Source organism: Physeter macrocephalus, chromosome 1 (assembly GCF_002837175.3).
Source record: "Physeter macrocephalus isolate SW-GA chromosome 1, ASM283717v5, whole genome shotgun sequence".
Taxonomy (NCBI): Eukaryota; Metazoa; Chordata; class Mammalia; order Artiodactyla; family Physeteridae; genus Physeter; species Physeter macrocephalus.
Window position 1 is genome coordinate 143,221,421 of NC_041214.2, and position 19,063 is coordinate 143,240,483.

General features: G+C 40.5%; 1 protein-coding gene and 1 pseudogene across 5 annotated transcripts in view; one reads left to right on the forward strand and one right to left on the reverse strand.

The window, feature by feature from the left end:
• Positions 1–19,063, forward strand: part of LOC114486964 (SCAN domain-containing protein 3-like) — a 332,132-nt gene that overhangs the window by 38,743 nt on the left and 274,326 nt on the right. The window lies entirely within an intron of this gene.
• On the reverse strand, positions 4,866–5,861 carry LOC102995366 (putative monooxygenase p33MONOX; annotated as a pseudogene).

Here is a 19,063-nt window from a genome sequence, read left to right on the forward strand (position 1 = left end):
GGTAGAGTAATCTTGGTTGTAGGTTCTTCCCTTTCATCACTTTAAGTATATCATGCCACTCCCTTCTGGCTTGTAGAGTTTCTGCTGAGAAATCAGCTGTTAACCTTATGGGAGTTCCCTTGTATGTTATTTGTTGTTTTTCCCTTGCTGCTTTCAATAATTTTTCTTTGTCTTTAATTTTTGCCAATTTGATTACTGTGTGTCTCGGCATGTTTCTCCTTGGGTTTATCCTGTATGGAACTCAGTGCGCTTCCTGGACTTGGGTGGCTATTTCCTTTCCCATGTTAGGGAAGTTTTCGACTATAATCTCTCAAATATTTTCTCCGATCCTTTCTCTCTCTCTTCTCCTTCTGAGACCCCTATAATGAGACTGTTGTTGCGTTTAATGTTGTCCCAGAAGTCTTTTAGACTGTCTTCATTTCTTTTCATTCTTTTTTCTTTATTCTGTTCTGCAGCAGTGAATTCCACCGTTCTGTCTTCCAGGTCACTTATCCGTTCTTCTGCCTCAGTTATTGTGCTATTGATTCCTTCTAGTGTAGTTTCATTTCAGTTATTGTATTGTTCATCTCTGTTTGTTTGTTTTTTAATTCTTCTAGGTCTTTGTTAAACATTTCTTGCATCTTCTTGATCTTTGCCTCCGTTGCTTTTCTGAGGTCCTGGATCATCTTCACTATCATTATTCTGAATTATTTTTCTAGAAGGTTGCCTATCTCCACTTCATTTAGTTGTTTTTCTTGGGTTTTTTCTTGTTCCTTCATCCGGTACATAGCCCTCTGCCTTTTCATCTTGTCCATCTTTCTGTGAATGTGGTTTTTGTTCCACAGGCTGCAGGATTGTAGTTCTTGTTTCTTCTGTCTGTGCTCTGCTAGTATTTTGTTTTGATAGAAGAGTAGAATTGAAGTAGCAATAGTGTATCTAGTGATCTGACGTCAGAAACATTTTACTTACTTTCTTTGTGGTGTCAGTTGGTATACAGAGGATGGGCTTTGGATTCAGACAGACATTGGTCCCAGCTTTTCCACTTGCTGGTTATGTAACCTCAGGCATATTATTTAACTTCTCTGAATCTCTGCTTTCTCAGTGATGAAGACAGTAGTTTATTACTTCTATAGTATAGAAATTTACCTTGATAACTGTGTCTGGAGTGTACCAAATGCTCAAGTAATATGGTACCCTCCGTTGCACTTCAGGAAGGATTCAGGTGGCATGTTGTAGCTTCTGTTGCTCAGCTATGGTCTGTTATTGAGGAATATTTCATACTTCATCTTTCTTTCTAATTCTTATACCTTTCCTTTATCCATAATGCAGCCGTTCTCTTCTGCAGGAACAATGAAACACAGTACCAACCAAGCTGCGTTATTAATTTTGCACCGAGCCTACTGACAGTGACCTCTCCTGCAGTAGCCTTCAATCCTTTGCCTTAAAAAATGTCTCACAAAGGTTCTCCATTGGGCAGGTGTGAGCATTATTCTTAGTCCTCCCACTGCTTCAGTGGGGCACAGTCATAGTAATATGTACATTTGCAGTTTGGCTCAGGTCTATTTCTCTGCTTTGCTCAAAAGGTACCACTGACCTTTCTAATAAGCTGGGTTGCAGTTGACTGAGCTTGCACATAGGAGGGCCAGTGAGAAAGTAAATCTCTGTTTCTGTCTAGCCAGTCATCAAGAGTCAGGAAAAATTCCACTCAAAGTCCATAAATCTCAATTTTCCTTCCTGAAGGGATGTGAGAGAATAGCTCTCCTGTCTTTACATGTGATAGCATTCCTGAATGCACAGGGAGGGGTTTTGATGTCAAATTTTTGTGCCATAATTGTGGGTGGCAACAGCTAGCATCCTGCAGTTAGGAGTGAAATTAGATTTGGGACCTGTAAAGGACAGCAGTATGTCTGGGGTATGTAAATCACCTGAGCTCTTCAAATGGACTGTGGATAGAGTGTATTTCTCAGTCCAAAACTCCACAGTAAGCAGGAGGATCAAAGTGGGCTCAGGAACAGGTTCTGGAATCCATCTAAAGCATCAAGAGAGAGGGAGGAATTAAGGTCATGGAGTCCGTCATCTTATTCCACATAAAATGGGCATTTCCGCCTGTCCAAAAGCACAGAGAAAGAAGTTGAGCTTCTCCAAGCAGTTAAACCAGCTGTTAGCAGAGAAAGCATGCATTTTAGGAAGCAGTACAAGCCAGGATGTAAGAATGCAACCCCCGGTCCCAGGACCACAGGGATGAGTGAAAGAGGGGTTGGCAAAGATTGGGAAAGGCTTTTCTCACCTGAGAAGCAGTGTTCCAGGACTCTCCAGAGGGCCAGAGTAACTGCAGAGCTGAAATGCAGCAACCCAGAGCAAAGCGGCTGCTCTCTGGGGGCCACAGCTGGCGAAAAGACTGAAAACTCAGATCCTAAAATTCTGCCAGGCCCATCATATCAGCAGGCCGACATGAAATGGCTGCAGGTTCCACTGGTGACATGAGGCAGTCAGCCTTCAAATTGCTTCTTAGGTCCTAGGCGAGTGATTCAGAGTAAACATTGAGAGAACTTGATAGCAACTTGCTATTGCTATGACATCCAAGTGTGGAATCTGCAGGTGTATATTGTGTGAGTCTTGGACTTTTAAGATTTTATTTCCATTTTGTTTTATTTTCAAATACAAATTGGAAGAATAGTTGGCCCTTCATCACAGATTGTTTGTATGCCCACCTGTGTTTTCTTTTTCCCCAAGCCCTCCCACTACCCTTCTATCCATCATCCACAACTCATCCCCGCATAGAAAAGTTCACACTTTTAAGTCGCAGGTTCTTCTTCCGTCAAGGTACATCTCTGATTCTGCACCCAGTTCCAAGATGTACGTGTGTGGGGAAATTTTCCCACACCACCAAGCAAGTCTCTGACACCAACTGGGTGTCTTACAATTCAACTCAATTCTGACACTATCTACCTAGAGGTAGCATCAGATCCCACAGGTTAGGACTCAGTCCTACAAGACTAACCCCGCCCCCAAATTCAGACCCCAACTGCAAGTCCAGTTTATCGCCTGTGCTTCTGACTGATCAGCTATAGGTTGGAGGTTCCAGGGACCTCCTCCCTGAGTTTGATTAATGTACTAGAGCAGCACAGAACTCAGGGAAACATTTTACTTACTAGATTACCTGTTTATTTTAAAAGGATATAACTCAGGAAGAGCCAGATGGAAGAGATGAATAGGGCAAGGAAAGGGGAAAGGGCGAGAAGCTTCCACGCCCTCACTGAGGGTCACTCTCCCCAAATCTGTACGTGTTCATCAACCCAGAAGCTCTCCCAACCCTGTCCTTTTGGGGTTTTATGGAGGCTTCATTACCTAGGCATGGTTGATTAAATCATTGGCCATTGATGACTGAACTTAATCTCCAGCCCCTCTCCCCTCCCTGGGGTGGTGAGGCTGAAAGTTCCAAGGCTCTAATCATATGGTTGGTTCCCCTGGCAACCAGACCCCATCTTTAGGTGCTTTGCACAAGTCACCTCATTAACATAACACCTTGAGGAAACACCTTTAGGAAATTCTGAGAGTTTTAGGAGCTCTGTGCCAGAAACAGGGACTAAGACCAAATATATATATATATATATATATATATATGTCTTTTTTTGAGAAAGTAGTAAGGATTTTTATTGCCAAAACAAGTTAAGAGAAACAAGCATAACAGAAGACACAAATAAATTAATTGTTCTGATCATTTTAGACTCCAGGGCATCTCTGTGGGAAGATCAGCTCAGCTCCTTGTGTAGACATCATACTGTCCAAAGCAAAAGACAGCAGGAATTTGAGACAGTGTTCAAGACAATGATTGAACATGTACACAGTGAGGAGAAGTGAAAAGGCGGTTTCCCTAGTCCCTTTCCTCAGTGAGGTACGTGTTTATAAAGGTATGAGGCTCATTTGGGGGGAAAATGATTGCATACAGAAAATTTTTTAATTCTTCCACCTTCCAGGAAAAAATGTTTCAGGCCCTGGCCTGAACAAGAAACTCAAAATAGGGTGACACTAGTTTCATATGAACCGCAAAACTGTACTCAAACTGCAGTTGCTGCCTCCTTTAAGAAAGTTTAATGTCCATTTATCTATCTATACCAAACCAGTAGACTGAATTTTCTCCCTTAGGAAGTTCTCAACCAAATGGGAGTTAAATTAATCTCACTTTAAAGTGCAACAAAGGATATGTGAGGCTAGTGTTTGTTCTGTGACACACGAAAAAGAAGCATCTCTCCAACAGCACTGGCCCAAGAGATACTACAGTAAGAACTGGCTGCAGGACAAAGTGATCCATGAGGTCTACCAAAAGCAAGTAGATCCCGGTTTCAGCAGAAAACAGAGGGGATCCCTGCCAAGGCTGGCTCTTAACTATACCCATATCTCAAACAGATCTTGTGTCCCCATAACTGACGAGGCTGGAGCACACAGTGCCAGCACAGCCAAGAGGGCTAAAGTTGTCCAAACTAGTCAGCGAACGCCTCTATGCCATGATTTGTCTTTGCGCACATGGATAGTGGTAAAGGAATCAAGAAGCCTTGGTTTTGGAACAACACAAACATTATTTACCTAGTAAGTAATGATCAGAGTTCTTGGGTAGAGTAAAGATACAAAAATAGGTAATGAGGTCCCCATACATCACTGCTGAGGTTTAGTCTAACTTTAAATTAGAGCAGTACAAAATGGCTTCTTCTGCACAAGGACAAACTTTGCACTAATGTTTCTCAGAAATCAATTATGTCTCCAGCTCTAGCCTCAGTTTGAGAGATTTTTTAAAAGACAAAACAAAACTTTTCCTATGTCAGAGCCAAGGTAAAGGGGAGCTGGGCTCAAGACACCCTCTATCCAGAGTCCCTGGAACAGAAAGTGCTCTAGAAGCCGGTGGGTGTAAGAACATTCAAGTCCTACGGTTTGAGATTGTGGGCCCGCGGCAGCTGTTTCTTCCCTCCTATCACTGGGATGTCCATTTTGGGTGGCTTGAACACTGCTGGATCCTCGGCCATTCGGGTGGCCCGCATGCAAATCAGTTCCACTGGAGAAGGCTTCTGGGCTCCTTTGCAGGCCTGGATGGCAAAACCTCCAGAATCAGACTTCTGGAGGGATCTTGGTCCAAAGAGGCTCCACTTATCTGCCGAGCTTCTGTCTTTTTCCCCGCTTCCAGAATCCATGGTGCTAGGATTGGGGCCAGGTGAGGCTGTGGAAGAAGCAGAAGTGAACCAGCCTCTGGGCTTCTGCTTAGGGGACGAGTGGGGGCTGCTGCTTGGGGTGGACTGAGTGGAGGCCGGCTGCTTCTCCTCTCTTGTTATCTCTCCGCTCCGGAGCTTTAGTTTGTGGAGTGCTTCTGCCCCTTGAGGGTACTTGGTCTCCTCGGTGGTGAGGCCCTTGTGGGCTGTGCAGCCAGCATCTCTCAGCCCTGCCTGCTGCTCAAAACGCTGAATGCTCTCCTGGGTCTGTTTTGTGATCAGAGACCCATGATGACATGGGTAGCTTTAGCCTTCAGCACGGGGACCTTGTCCGCACCGTCAACGGCCGATGGCAGGGCACGGGACGAGACACTGGCCTCTCCTTCCTCCACCTTGGCGAGGTGCTGATACTTGCACTCTGGAATCACTGGCTTCCAGGGGATGCTGCCCATGTCTGATGGAGGAGGAGTCATGGGCGTAGGGTCCTCCAGGGCATCATCATAGCTGAATGCCCGGCGGTACGTCCCGATGGGCAGGGACATCTTGCCTAGAGGCCCACTGGGCTCAAGAGCAGGCACTTCTGGTTGTCTCGAAGCCATTGAAAGACTGGGATCCAGGTGCTTTTTCTATACAGAATTCAGAGCTGAGTCCCTGCCACCAGAGTGAAATGATGTGAAGATTATGCTGACAGGTATTAAAGAGGAGCGTTGTCCAGCTGCTGCAAATTAGCAAAGCTGCTCGGGAAGAGTCCATCCATTCCAGAGGTTCTGTTTTTCCGCCTCTGCAGAGCCGCCTGCGGCCCGAGCTCCGGCGCTAAAGAGGCTCCGAGGACCCACGTCTCTCGAGAGGCTGTGGCGCATTCATGACCCAAGCCATGGTGTGAGCGGCGCTGTGCCCGTGGCGACACAGAAGGCCCCAGGCACCAACCAGGGAGGGACCCAAAAATATATTTCTTATTATGAATCACAACATCTCATCATTTACATGAATGCTGAGTGCTGACTTGACAGCAATAACATTTCTTTTGAAATTTTCAAGAATATGATCCTTAATGAAGCAACAACTAGAAAAGTTAAAAAGTTCACACCACTGTCCGAAAAAAATGAGGCCTTTTTCCACGTTAGTTGTAGAATTCTGGCTTAAAAACCCAGGGAGGAACTGATTGGTCTAAGGGTGTTAGGAGGTGATTTTTGGTGGACAAAATGATTTTGCAAACAGATTACTGTTTAATCATTCAGATGGCTCTTTTGAGTTACTTTAAGATCTGTGAGGTAGATGCAGGCAGTAAGTTCAATAGTTTGTCATTGTAAGCTGGACAGTTGTACAGAATATTGTGTTAATTTTTTTCAAAGGCAAATGCAGTCAGGGTATAATGTCATAGCCACTTTCTGGAAAACAATCCAAATGTACATTTTTTCAAACAGAATTGTAAGCTGTGGTTGATGTGGCAGCCCTATAGCTGAGGTGGACTGATTTCTGTATAACTAATTTCTTTGTGGCATTTAACCTGGCCAACCTTGGGTTTCACAAACCTCATTGATCAAGTTTCCACCCTTTGCTCGTGTCCTGTAATGTCCCAGGAAGTGGTGTTGAGAGGAATGAGGAGTTTGACCCACTTGGAGCTGAATCGCCATGTTTACTGAAGCTAACAGTGATTTGACACATCCAAGGAAACTTTTCTCCCTACAGGAACCATTTCCCATCATGTCTCAAACTTTTCTCCATTCTACTAGGAAAGATGAATTCTACTTTCCTCCGAGGTAGTAGAGGACAGTCAGGTTGCTGCCAAAAGACAGCTCTTCACACTCTTGAGAATGTGAAATGAATTAGTGTGTGGCCTGAGAGGCTGAAATTTGGCAGAATTGGCAGGTGTGAACATTATTTCTTCACCTCGTGCAGAGTCATCCGGGGAAAGAGACGGAGGGTCCTGATATGAGCCGTTTGCCATTGCGCGGTGCCAGGTACCGCATGACACTCTATACCAACAGAGAAGATGTGTGCTCCTGTGAAAAGAATTGACAGATATGATTTGGTTCTGGGAACTGAGCCGCATGACACCATGCTGGAAACGAAGTCATTAGCTGTGATCTTGTAAAGATTCTGGCATTGTGAGATAAAGTGGTTTGATCACCAATGTGTCACATAATGAGGCTTTGGAGTAGCTTTAAAAGGCACTGTAGATCAGTATGAAAATGAAGTGTTTTACATCTAATGAAAAAATTCTACTCAGAGGAGAATATATTCAACCATTTAAAGTCTGTGTGTGTGTACATGCATGCATGCATATGTGTGCGTATGTGTGTGGTATAGACAAAGAGAAAATCCACTTAGGAGAACTTGTAAAGAACCTACTAAAAATCGTATGGCCAAGACATAGCCTTTAATTTTGGAACTACTGGATATAAAAATTGAAGGAAGTGAGCATCAGGGAGTGTAAAAGATGACAGCCAGAAAATATCACTGTGAGTTACGATATCAATAGAGCAATGAATTACCAGTGGCACAGAGGTGCTTTATGAGCCTTGGCAGGCAATTAGGTAAGAGTGGTTTCTCCTGGCATAGCAATTTGAAGTGGTTATTAACTATGTATACTGAAATTTGATGGGCTAAAAAAAAAAGTTTAAAAAAAAATAACTTTCATATTGAATTGTTCCCCCCGCTATGCTTTAAAAAAAACCCCAAAAAACTCACGATGAGCGGAAGTAAGAGATTTTAATTCCCAAACAAAGATGACTAAACTGAAAGTATAAAACCTTCTGTTTGGGCTTCCCTGGTGGCGCAGTGGTTGAGAATCCGCCTGCCGATGCAGGGGACACGGGTTCGTGCCCCGTGTCCGGGAGGACCCCACGAGCCACGGAGCGGCTGGGCCCGTGAGCCATGGCCGCTGAGCCTGCCGCGTCCGGAGCCTGTGCTCTGCAACGGCAGAGGCCACAACAGTGAGAGGCCCGCGTACCACAAACAAACAAAAGACCTATTTTTAGTGGATCCTGACGTTCTTTACTGTTTGCATTCCCAGTTTCCAGATAATATGTTCTCCAGTTGGCCGGTTATTGTGCTGTAAGTCACGTTTCACTATGTCAGCAAACAATGGCATGAACTGAAAGAGTAAAACAAAATCAACTTGGAAAAAAACTAACATAGAAACACAGAAGTCTGGAAGTAGTCTAATCCCTTAGAAAATAAAAGACAATAAAAGTGGAGTTAAGATAAAAAGACAATACTCTAGATTTTTCTTGGCTATATAGTGCATATTCTTGTTTGTATTTTTATCTACATGATTGTGAAAAATCACCAGTCGGTTAACTGAATGGAGAAAAAGAAGATGTCAGGTTTTTAATTTTATATATATATATAATATATATATTATATATATAATATATATAATATATATATTACATTGATATATATTTCTGTATTTAACATATATTTAGTTCAGTATATATCTACCTCTTTATATATAAAATTATATTTTGACTTTCCAATTGATTCCAACTGTATTCTAAAATAACTATTTAATATATATTAAAATAAGCATATATTATTTAATGTTATATATTATATGAATATGTCAGATATGCATATATATTAAATATTTATTTTTAAGCCTGACCATTATGTTCATTAACCAAGGAGTGAAGCAGAATTCTATATTGCTATGTAAATGTGCCACAGACTTTGACATTTTAAGTATATTCCTTATAGTTTAACTGTGCTTATCTTGAATTACCTGCTACTGGGGCACAGGGTTGGCTGATACCAGAATACACATGAAATATATTTTTAAAAATTAAATGAACACTTTCTATCTTTTAAAGCAATCCATTCTATTGTGCTAGATTATACATAAGGATTAAAAATATATTTACAGTTATTGAACTCGGTTTTGTCCCTTGTAATATCTGCTTGAAAAATTAACTCATATAAATTTTCTGAGCATATCTATTTGTAGAAGTATTTAAAAAAATTAAGTTATATGAAGATAATTAAATTCCAAGGGGAGGAAAACATAGATGAAGTAGAAGATGATAAAGCAAGTGGTTCCTGACCTCCATTTGTTGTTCTTTTCACTCTTTGCTGAATCACACTTATGATACAATTACATTTACAGTTCATTTAAAAATAAAGTTAAATGTCTAACTTTAGAATCTTAGAAAGTAGAGGACAAAGGAAAGCACTCTCATCACATTAAACAGGAAAAGTGGAATCTTCATCGATGCAATGTGGTAACATTCATATCATCACTAGCAGTTTCTCAGTATCAGCATACAATTTTGCCAGTGGATATAAATCTGCTTCCTTGCTTTCTCTGTCAATCAAAAATAGCATCCTGGCATTTCATTTCGTGTTTCACAGACTGGAGATTTTTAGCAACCTGAGGACATGTGACTTGAAAACATGAGCAGTGTTGAGAACTGTATTCTCTTCCAGTCTTCATAGCTAAAGGGAGTTAGAGTTGAACAATTCCCAGTGCAGCACAGAGAGGTAGAAAATATTAAATTCACAGGATACGGTTTTGCCATAGAAAAATGACTTTGGAGGTTTTTCCGAGTGAGGAGGAAAGACAGCCAAGCTAGGGATTTGGAGTCATCAGAAATCATGCTGCCTTCCCCTCAGAGATTTTTCTAAGTAAAATAGTTAATTAAAATCTCAGGATCTCAGTTTCTACATCTGTAAAATAAAAGGTCTGAAGAGAGAAACTCTAAGATCCCTTTCAATGAAGAAATTTGATCTTTGTATGACACTATCCATAATTACACAGATGTATAATCCTATGGAATCTACACATTAATTTCCCAAGCGAGGTATCTATTAGCTCTTTTGATGGCTGTATGTCATTCTTCATGTGACTTTGACATTTCTTGGTCTGTGTGTGACATCTGACCTATTACTGCTACATCCTGAATCAGAGCTTTGGCTGAGCAGAGATGTGCAAGTATAATCCTTATAACCCAAGGAGTCTCATAATTCTCCACAGGGACATTTGAGGGACCTTGAAGAATTTATGTTTGTGTTGGTAAATTTCTCCACATGGCATCCCTGGGAGCCGTGAAGGAAATGTACATTCTGACAGCTGCAATTTCCTGTTGCCAGTGGCTGCTCAGCATCACTGCAGTCATAGGTGTCTGGAACTCAGAAAGTACAAAGGGCATCATCATAGCTTCCTATTACTGGTCATGCTTATGTGATCAGTACTCTACAGAGGGCACTTAGAATGGACTAGCACTTTGAAGACAGAGAGAACTAGGTTCAAATCCCAGTTGCAGCAGCTGGCTGTGTAACCTTGGGGAACTTGACCTCTTTCCTTCGTAAATGGGTGTGATGGATTACATGAGGTCATATTTGTAAAGCACCTAGTTTGGTACTGAAGAATTCAAGGAGGGTTCTCTTTGTGCTGCCCTTCCATGCTGAGTTTACTCTGCTACAAATAAAATCGATTCAACCTGTTAGACTGTCAGCAGCTTCAGAACTGGCCTTCTCTTCTGGCTTGAGGCAAGCCACCTGCAGTATTTTCTACCAGAAAATAATGTACTTAGAAAAATACTTGTCAATGTAGACTCTGAATAGATCTTTGCATTTATAAAAACAAAAACAAAACAACCAGAACAAAACATGAACAAGTCATTTACAATAGAATAAATACAGATGGCCAATAAATATGGAAAAGATGGTCCAACTCATCCATCACAGAGAAAGCCACAATTAAAAAACACAACAGATTTTTTGAGATATATTTCATATAGCATACAGTTCACCTATTTATAGTGTAAACTTCAGTGGTTTTTAGTATATTCACATAGTTGTACAACCATCACTACAATTAATTTCAGAACATTTTCATACCCCCATCCTGTCCCTCCTCTTTTCACTCCACCTTACCCCGGGCCCCCAGCCCTAGGCAGCCACTGATCTACTTTCTGTCTCTGTAGATTTGCCAGTTCTGAACATTTTATATAGATTGGAATCATACAATATGTTGTCTTTTGTGACCAACTTATTTCATCTTGTAAAATGTTTTCAAGGTTTATCCATATTGTAGCATGTATCCGTACTGAATTCCTTTAAAAATTTTTAGAACTTATTTTTTTTCATTTTTTTGTTGTGGTAAAATATATATAACATAAAATTTGCAATTTTAACCATTTTTAAATGCATAATTCAGTGGCATTAATTACACTCACAATGTCATGCAACAAACACCAGTATCTATTTCCAAACTGTTCTTCACCCTAAATAGAAATGTAACCATTAAGCAGTAACTCCCTATTTCCCCCTCTGCCTCCAGCCCCTGATAACCTCTAATCTCCTTTCTGTCTCTATGAATTTTCCTATTCTAGATACTACATTTAAGTGAAATCATGCAATATTTATCCTTTTGTGTCTGACTTATTTCACTTAGCATGATGTTTTCAGGGTTCATCTGTGTTGCAGCATATATTAGAACTTCCTTTCCTTTTATAGATGAATAATACTCAACTGTATGGGTATACCACATTTTATTTATACATTCACTGTTGATGAAGACTTGGGTCGTTTCTACTTTTTGGCTATTGCGAATACTGCTGCAATGAACATTTGTGTGCAAATATCTGTTTGAGTCCCTGATTTCAATTTGGAGCATATACCTAGGAGTGCAATTGCTGGGTCGTCAGGTAACTCTTTTTGGGAAACTGCCGGACTGTTTTCCAAAGTGGCTGCACCAATTTACATTCCCACCAGTAGTGCACGAGGGCTCCAAGTTCTCCATAGCTTCAGCAGTACTTGTTATTATCTGTCTTTTTTTTTTTTTTTTAAAAAGATGTTGGGGGTAGGAGTTTATTAATCAATTAATTTAATTTTGCCGTGTTGGGTCTTCGTTTCTGTGCGAGGGCTTTCTCTAGTTGTGGCAAGCCGGGGCCACTCTTCATCGCGCTGCGCGGGCCTCTCACTATCATGGCCTCTCTTGTTGTGGACCACAGGCTCCAGACGCGCAGGCTCAGTAGTTGTGGCTCACGGGCCTAGTTGCTCCGCGGCATGTGGGATCCTCCCAGACCAGGGCTCGAACCCGTGTCCCCTGCATTAGCAGGAAGATTCTCAACCACTGTGCCACCAGGGAAGCCCCCTATCTGTCTTTTTGATGATAACTATGCTAGTGAATATGAAGTAATATCTCATTGTGGTTTTGACTTGCATTTCCCTGATGGCTAATATCTTTTCATATACTTATTGGCATTTGTATATTCTTATGCTGCTAGTGCAAGTGTAAATTGATTTAAAAAGAAACAACTTTGGACGACAGGTGGCAATTTTGTTCTTTTTGAGCCAACAAACCCACTTATGGGAATTTACCTGAAGGAGATAATTAGACAAGCATAATGTACACTTAAGTTACCGCAATTATTTTTATAATAAAGAAAAATTGGAAATACACTCAGCAAAAGAAGTTTCTAAAATAATTTCATACATAAGATGGTATACCATGCAGCTATTAAAGTGATGATATAGAAATAAATATCTTGACATATAAAATACCTAAGATATATTATGGAATGAACAAAGTGGATCACAGAGTAACATGCAGTTTTACCATTCATGTTAGTGTTCGTCTTCTTCTCTTTGTATTTATGTACATAGGGAGACGTCCAGCAGGATAACTGATAAAAGTGAATAGTGCTTACCTCTAAATGGTGGGATTTGGGATTACTTTTTTATTTCTCCTTTGAGATTTTCTTTACTGTTAGAACTTGCAAAAAGTTCTGGTATCATAAGAACAGTAATAAAGCTACTTTCAAAGGAAAAATAATTCTGCTCTGAATTGTGCCTCTTACTCTCTCCCTTACTATTTGGGAGCGTTCTGCTTTGACCTCGAATGCCTACCTTCAAGCCGTGAGAGAATCTCAATGAACTGTAGCAATGTAGAGAGCTGGTGGAACAGAAATGCCTGTGCCTGTTTTCATTGAATTTCCTTGCAATAATTACACAAGTTTAATTACAGCAAATAAATTAAAATCAATACACTGGAATCAATATGCACAAAACAAAATGTGCTGGTTTTACAGGTCCTACTAGGATCCCAAATAGGAGCCATTCACTCACATATATTTCTAGCACATCAGCCTTTGAATGGAAATTTGTGAGGGATGATGAGGGAAAAATCTAGAACATTTCCCCATTCTGGCACTCATCGTTAGCCAAGAGTTCAGTTCATCCAGGCTTGCTCAGCATTGTTTGTGCTCTGTCATGCCTTTGTATATGTTGTTCTATATTCTACCAGAAGGCCTCTCTCCATCTCAGATTCCTAAAAAAGTCCCACTGTTCTACCAAGACAGGCTTTGTTTGGTAGAATATGTGTCTTCCAAGAATATGTAAATGATTGGAGGTCAGTGTCTTGTTTATCTGTCTTCAGAGCTCCAGAGCACAGTGCTTTTGCTCTCACAGCAGGCTTGTCATAAAATATTGACACTTGCCAGTAATGGATTTGTCTGGAAGGTTGCTTTAACTGTGTCCATCTTTAATTCTTCCATGTGCTTCCCCCAAGAAGTGGAAATGTCCTCTCAACCCCTTACAGTTACATTGAGTAATTCATTGTTTTCCTTGAAGATACCCTTCTTGAAGCACTCCATTTTCTAGCTCCAGTGTGGACTGGTGATGTCTAGACTAGCTTCATAGCTGTTGTCCTGGGATCTCCCTTCACCATCATCCTGGGAATTCTCTCTTCCCTCCCCTGGATTGGACCCAGGGCTGGTTTCATGGGGTCTGGGTGCTGTGCCCTTACACTTAGAAGGGTCTGCATTGGGCTTAGTGCTCAGCTGTCACCATCTTGAAACTCTTAATAAATTCTGAACAAGGGGTCTTGTGTTTTCATTTCATACTGGGTCTCATCCTGCAAATTATGTTGTTGGTTCTGAAATGGACCCTGAGTTTCTGTTTTTGCTTTCTTAGTAAACTCTCTGATGTGGAAGAGCACCTACTCAGGTAGCTTCCTGAGTAAAGCTGAATAGGAGGTAAATGTTTTTGGGAATTTGTCATGTCTTGAAAAAAATCTTTATTTTACTCTCATACTCTAATAAGCGTGTGGCTAAATATGGAGTTCCCAGTTGGAAGTCATTTTCCTTCAGGGTTTTGAAGGTATTGCTTTATTTTCTTCTTGTGTCCAGTGCTTCTGTTAAGAAGGAAGATGCCCTTCTAATTCCTAACCTGTGTGTATGACCTATTTTTTTCTCTCTCAGTCACAGCTTTGCTGTCTACTTTTTGGTATCCAAGCTTGATTGCTGTAGTCTCCTCTCCTCATCTCCTTATTTTTGCAGGTGAATATTTTTTTAAAAAAAATCATCATTTTAGCAGTATTTTGCAAGAGAACAGAAGATGTAAACACATGTTTTCAATCTGAGCCACATTTCAAGGGCTGTGTCACTTTTCAAGTTTGCCCTTTCTCTTGGTATGCAGAATTAGATGCTAGTGTTGGGGAAGAATTTGCATAAGAAGCCCCAGTGCCTTCTGGAAGAAATACTAATCTCTCTTTTCAAAATTCAGTGTTAAGAAAAACCTTTGCAGTGATCAAGGGCCGCAGACAAGAAAGAGCACCAAGAACTCCAGAGAGAAGTTCGCCTTGAGAAAAGAGTAGACTGTACCGGTGACCCAGTGTGCTACTTATGCTGCTGGAATAAGGGTTGGCTATGTGAGGCTGAACAAAAAAACATCTCCTTGGCATCCAAGAAGATGTAGCAAACCAGTTCTCTATTGTTGAACACTAATGCGTGTGGTTTTCAGTTGTTATAAATAGTGTCATCAATATCCTTGTACATACATTTTTGCACGTTATTCCTTTTTTTTTTTTTTTTTTACGTTATTCCTTTTTACCCTCACATTTTATGTGTTGCTTTGTGTCAGAGTGCCTCCAGAAAAGTTACTGCTTCCTCGGACTTAGTGAGATTTTATTTAAAGGAAAGGATTTCCTTATAAAGACCTAAAAATGTTTTCCCCCCTTATTTCATAAATAGAAGAAACATTAAGGTTATTTGAGCCTCTGTTTTTATTTGAGTATGAATATTTGTTAAGGTTCAGTTTCCGCTTTTGGTGGAAGTGGAATACATTTGTAATATGGTTATAATACCTAATTATTCATATTCCAGAAAGAAGGATGTATTTTTTATGGCCTCTGAGATTTCATTCTCACCCAGGTCTACTTCTATTTATAAGTATATATTTTACAAGCATTTCTATGGAAATTTCAGCCATTTGGAAGTAGTCTGATGATAGAATTAAAGAAACTTTTGTTTGCACGTTTGAGGTTAATGGAAATTTAAAGTGGGCAGCTGTTGGTCTACACCCTCGGGAGCTTCCTGGGTGAAATCCGAAATTGGCCCCCGTACCCAGAGGGCAGGGAGAGGCCGAAGAAAGAGGCAGACCACTTGAGATTGGCAGGTGGCAGTTTTACATTTGAGGCTTGGGCGGCCAGCAAGATAAGATCACTGCACCCGCCTTCCAGAATCTTAAGAGTTTATATAGAGGCCTTAGTGGGGTTCAGTCAGGTATTCAGTCCAGATGGTCTCAGTAACACATTACTCTCTCAAGGGTAATCCTTGAAATGGTTCCAGCTATATGGGCAGAATGTATATTCCAAGGACGAGGGAGAGAATGAGGAGCCTCTGATTGCCCAAGTCCAGCTCTTGGGTCAACTGGCAGCCATGTCCTCTTGATGACCTCCCCCCAAAGCAGCAGAGCCCTAGAGAGAAAGCAACAATAGCAGGAGTTCTCGCCTACCCCGGTTTTACTGAGATGTAATTGACATATAACATTGTGTTACACCTGAGGGTACCTGTGCTCAGGTGGCACAGTTTGTAATGCAAACCTTCTTGAAGGTGACTATTGATTTCCTGCCGAATGTAAGGGCAGAACACTTAATAAACAGCAGCATTTTTTGCTGAATTACATTTAATTAAAAATATATCACTCATACCAATATAACTTTAAAATTTTTTCAGAAACATATATATATATTTTACTTTTCAAGTGTTTGTTTCATTTTTTTAAAACTTTTTATTTTATATTGGAGTGTAGCCAATTAACAATGTTGTGATAGTTTCAGGTACACAGCAAAGTGACTCAGCCATACATATACATATATATTTTTAAAGAGCCTGGAAGTTACCTTCAGCTTCACTCATATTTCCTCACCCTCCTCAATGTCCAGTTGAGCATAGCAATTCAACTTCCAAAAATATCTTGCAAGTCAGTTATTTTTTTTTTCCATCCTATGCTACCATTGACTTAATTTATGTTCTAGTATGAATTCAAGATCCCAGCAGCTTCTAGTTAGGACACCTGCTTCCAGGGTCGTCCTTATTTAATAAATCCCCACTGTAAACTCATTCAGTCATTCTCCTACTTGAAAATCTTCATGGATATATTATTTACTAAGGGTTAAGATAGTACAAAGATGGTGAGGTTCTCTGGGGCTATTAAGGATGGCAGCCTACCACCCCTGGGCCAGAGGAAGTAAGTAAGGGAACAGTGACCCTGAGTGAACTTGTGACTTTAGGGCAGGCATGCTGGCTTTTGATAGAAGAATATGGCCACTGCCAAACTGTAACTGGGCAGGGAGGGAACTGGGGAAATAAACACCCCACCTGTCTCTGCACGCCCTATGATCTGCTGGAAATAGCCATTGCCCAACCCTGCCAAAAGCTAGAAGGCAAGCAAGGGAGCATGGTGATGCTGTCCACAAATATTAGCTCCCTGGGGTACAGATCAGGTGGAGAGAGGATGTGGGGGGAAAGGGCAAATTGCTGAAGGCAATTCAGCAGAGCAGCTTTTTCTGATTCCCCCAAGCTGAACTCATTTCTCCCTCATTGAATTTCCAAGGACATTTTATTCATTCCTTCACTCAGGCACCTGTGATATTATATTTATAATTTATTTCCATGTTTAGATGATAAACTCCTTCATTTAAAGGCTCTATCTTTTTTTTAACATCTTTATTGGAGTATAATTGCAATATATAATTGCAATATATAATTGCAGTATATAACAAAGTGAATCAGCCATACATATATGTATATCCCCATAGCTCCTCCCCCTAGAGTCTCCCTCCCACCCTCCCTATCCAATTCCTTTAGGTGGTCACAAAGCACTGAGCTGATCTCCCTGTGCTATGTGGCTGCTTCCCACTAGCTATCTATTTTACATTTGGTAGTGTGTGTGTATGCATGACTCATTTTGAATTATGGTTTTCCCAGGGTATATATATGCCCAGTAGTGGGATTGCTGGGTCGAATGGTACTTCTATTTTTAGTTTTTTAAGGAACCTCCATACTGTTCTCCATAGTGGCTGTATCAATTTACATTCCCACCAACAGTGCAAGAGGGTTCCCTTTTCTCCACACCCTCTCCAGCATTTATTGTTTGTAGATTTTTTAAAATTTTGGAGATTAATCCTTTGTCAGTTGCTTCATTTGCAAATATTTTCTCCCATTCTGAGGGTTGTCTTTTCATTTGTTTATGTTTTCCTTTGCTGTGCAAAAGCTTTGATGTTTCATTAGGTCCCAATTGTTTATTTTTGTTTTCATTTCCATTTCTCTAGGAGGTGGGTTCAAAGGATCTTGCTGTGATTTATGTCATAGAGTGTTCTGCCTATGTTTTCCTCTAAGAGGTTTAAGTGTTTGGCCTTACATTGAGGTATTTAATCCATTTTGATTTTTTTGTGTGTATGGTATTAGGGAGTGTTCTAATTTCATTCTTTTACATGTAGCTGTCCAGTTTTCCCAGCACCACTTATGAAGAGGTTGTCATTTCTCCACTGTATATTCTTGCCTCCTTTATCAAAGATAAGGTGACCATATGTGCGTGGGTTTATCTCTGGGCTTTCTATCCTGTTCACTTGATCTATACTTCTGTTTTTGTGCCAGTACTATACTGTCTTGATTACTGTAGCTATGTAGTATAGTCTGAAGTCAGGGAGCCAAGGAGTCTTTTCCTTCTCTTGTGTTTCCTACCTAGAGAAGTTCCTTTAACATTTGTTGTAAAGCTGGTTTGGTGGTGCTGAATTCTCTTAGCTTTTGCTTGTCTGTAAAGGTTTTATTTTCTCTGGGAAATCTGAATGAGATCCTTGCTGGGTAGTGTAATGTTGGTTGTAGGTTTTTCCCTTTCATCACTCTCAATATGTCCTGCCACTCCCTTCTGGCTTGCAGAGTTTGTGCTGAAAGATCAGCTGTTAACCTCGTGGGAATTTCCTTGTATGTTGTTTGTTGTTTTTCCCTTGCTGCTGCTTTTAATATTTTGTCTTTGTGTTTAATTTTTGACAGTTTGATTAATATGTGTCTTGGCATGTTTCTCCTTGGATTTATCCTTTTTGGTACTCTCTGCGCTTCCTGGACTTGACTGACTATTTCCTTTTCCATATTAGAGAAGTTTCAACTATAATCTCTTCAAATATTTTCTCAGTCCCTTTCTTTTTCCCTTTTTCTTCTGGGACCCCTATAATTTGAATGTTGGTGTGTTTAATGTTGTCCCAGAGGTCTCTGAGACTATCCTCAATTCTTTTCATTCTTTTTTCTTCATTCTGCTCTGTGGTAGTTATTTCCACTATTTTATCTTCCAAGTCACTTATCCGTTCTTCTGTCTCAGTTATTCTGCTATTGATTCCTGATAGAGAATTTTAAATTTCATTTATTGTGTTGTTCATCATTCTTTGTTTGCTCTTTAGTTCTTCTAGGTCCTTGTTAAACGTTTCTTGTATTTTCTCCATTCTATTTCCAAGATTTTGGGTCATCTTTACTATTTCTCTGAATTATTTTTCTGGTAGACTGCCTGTTTCCTCTGCATTTGTTTGGTCTGGTGGGTTTTTACCTTGCTCCTTCATCTGCTGTGTGTTTCTCTGTCTTCTCATTTTGCTTAACTTACTGTGTTTG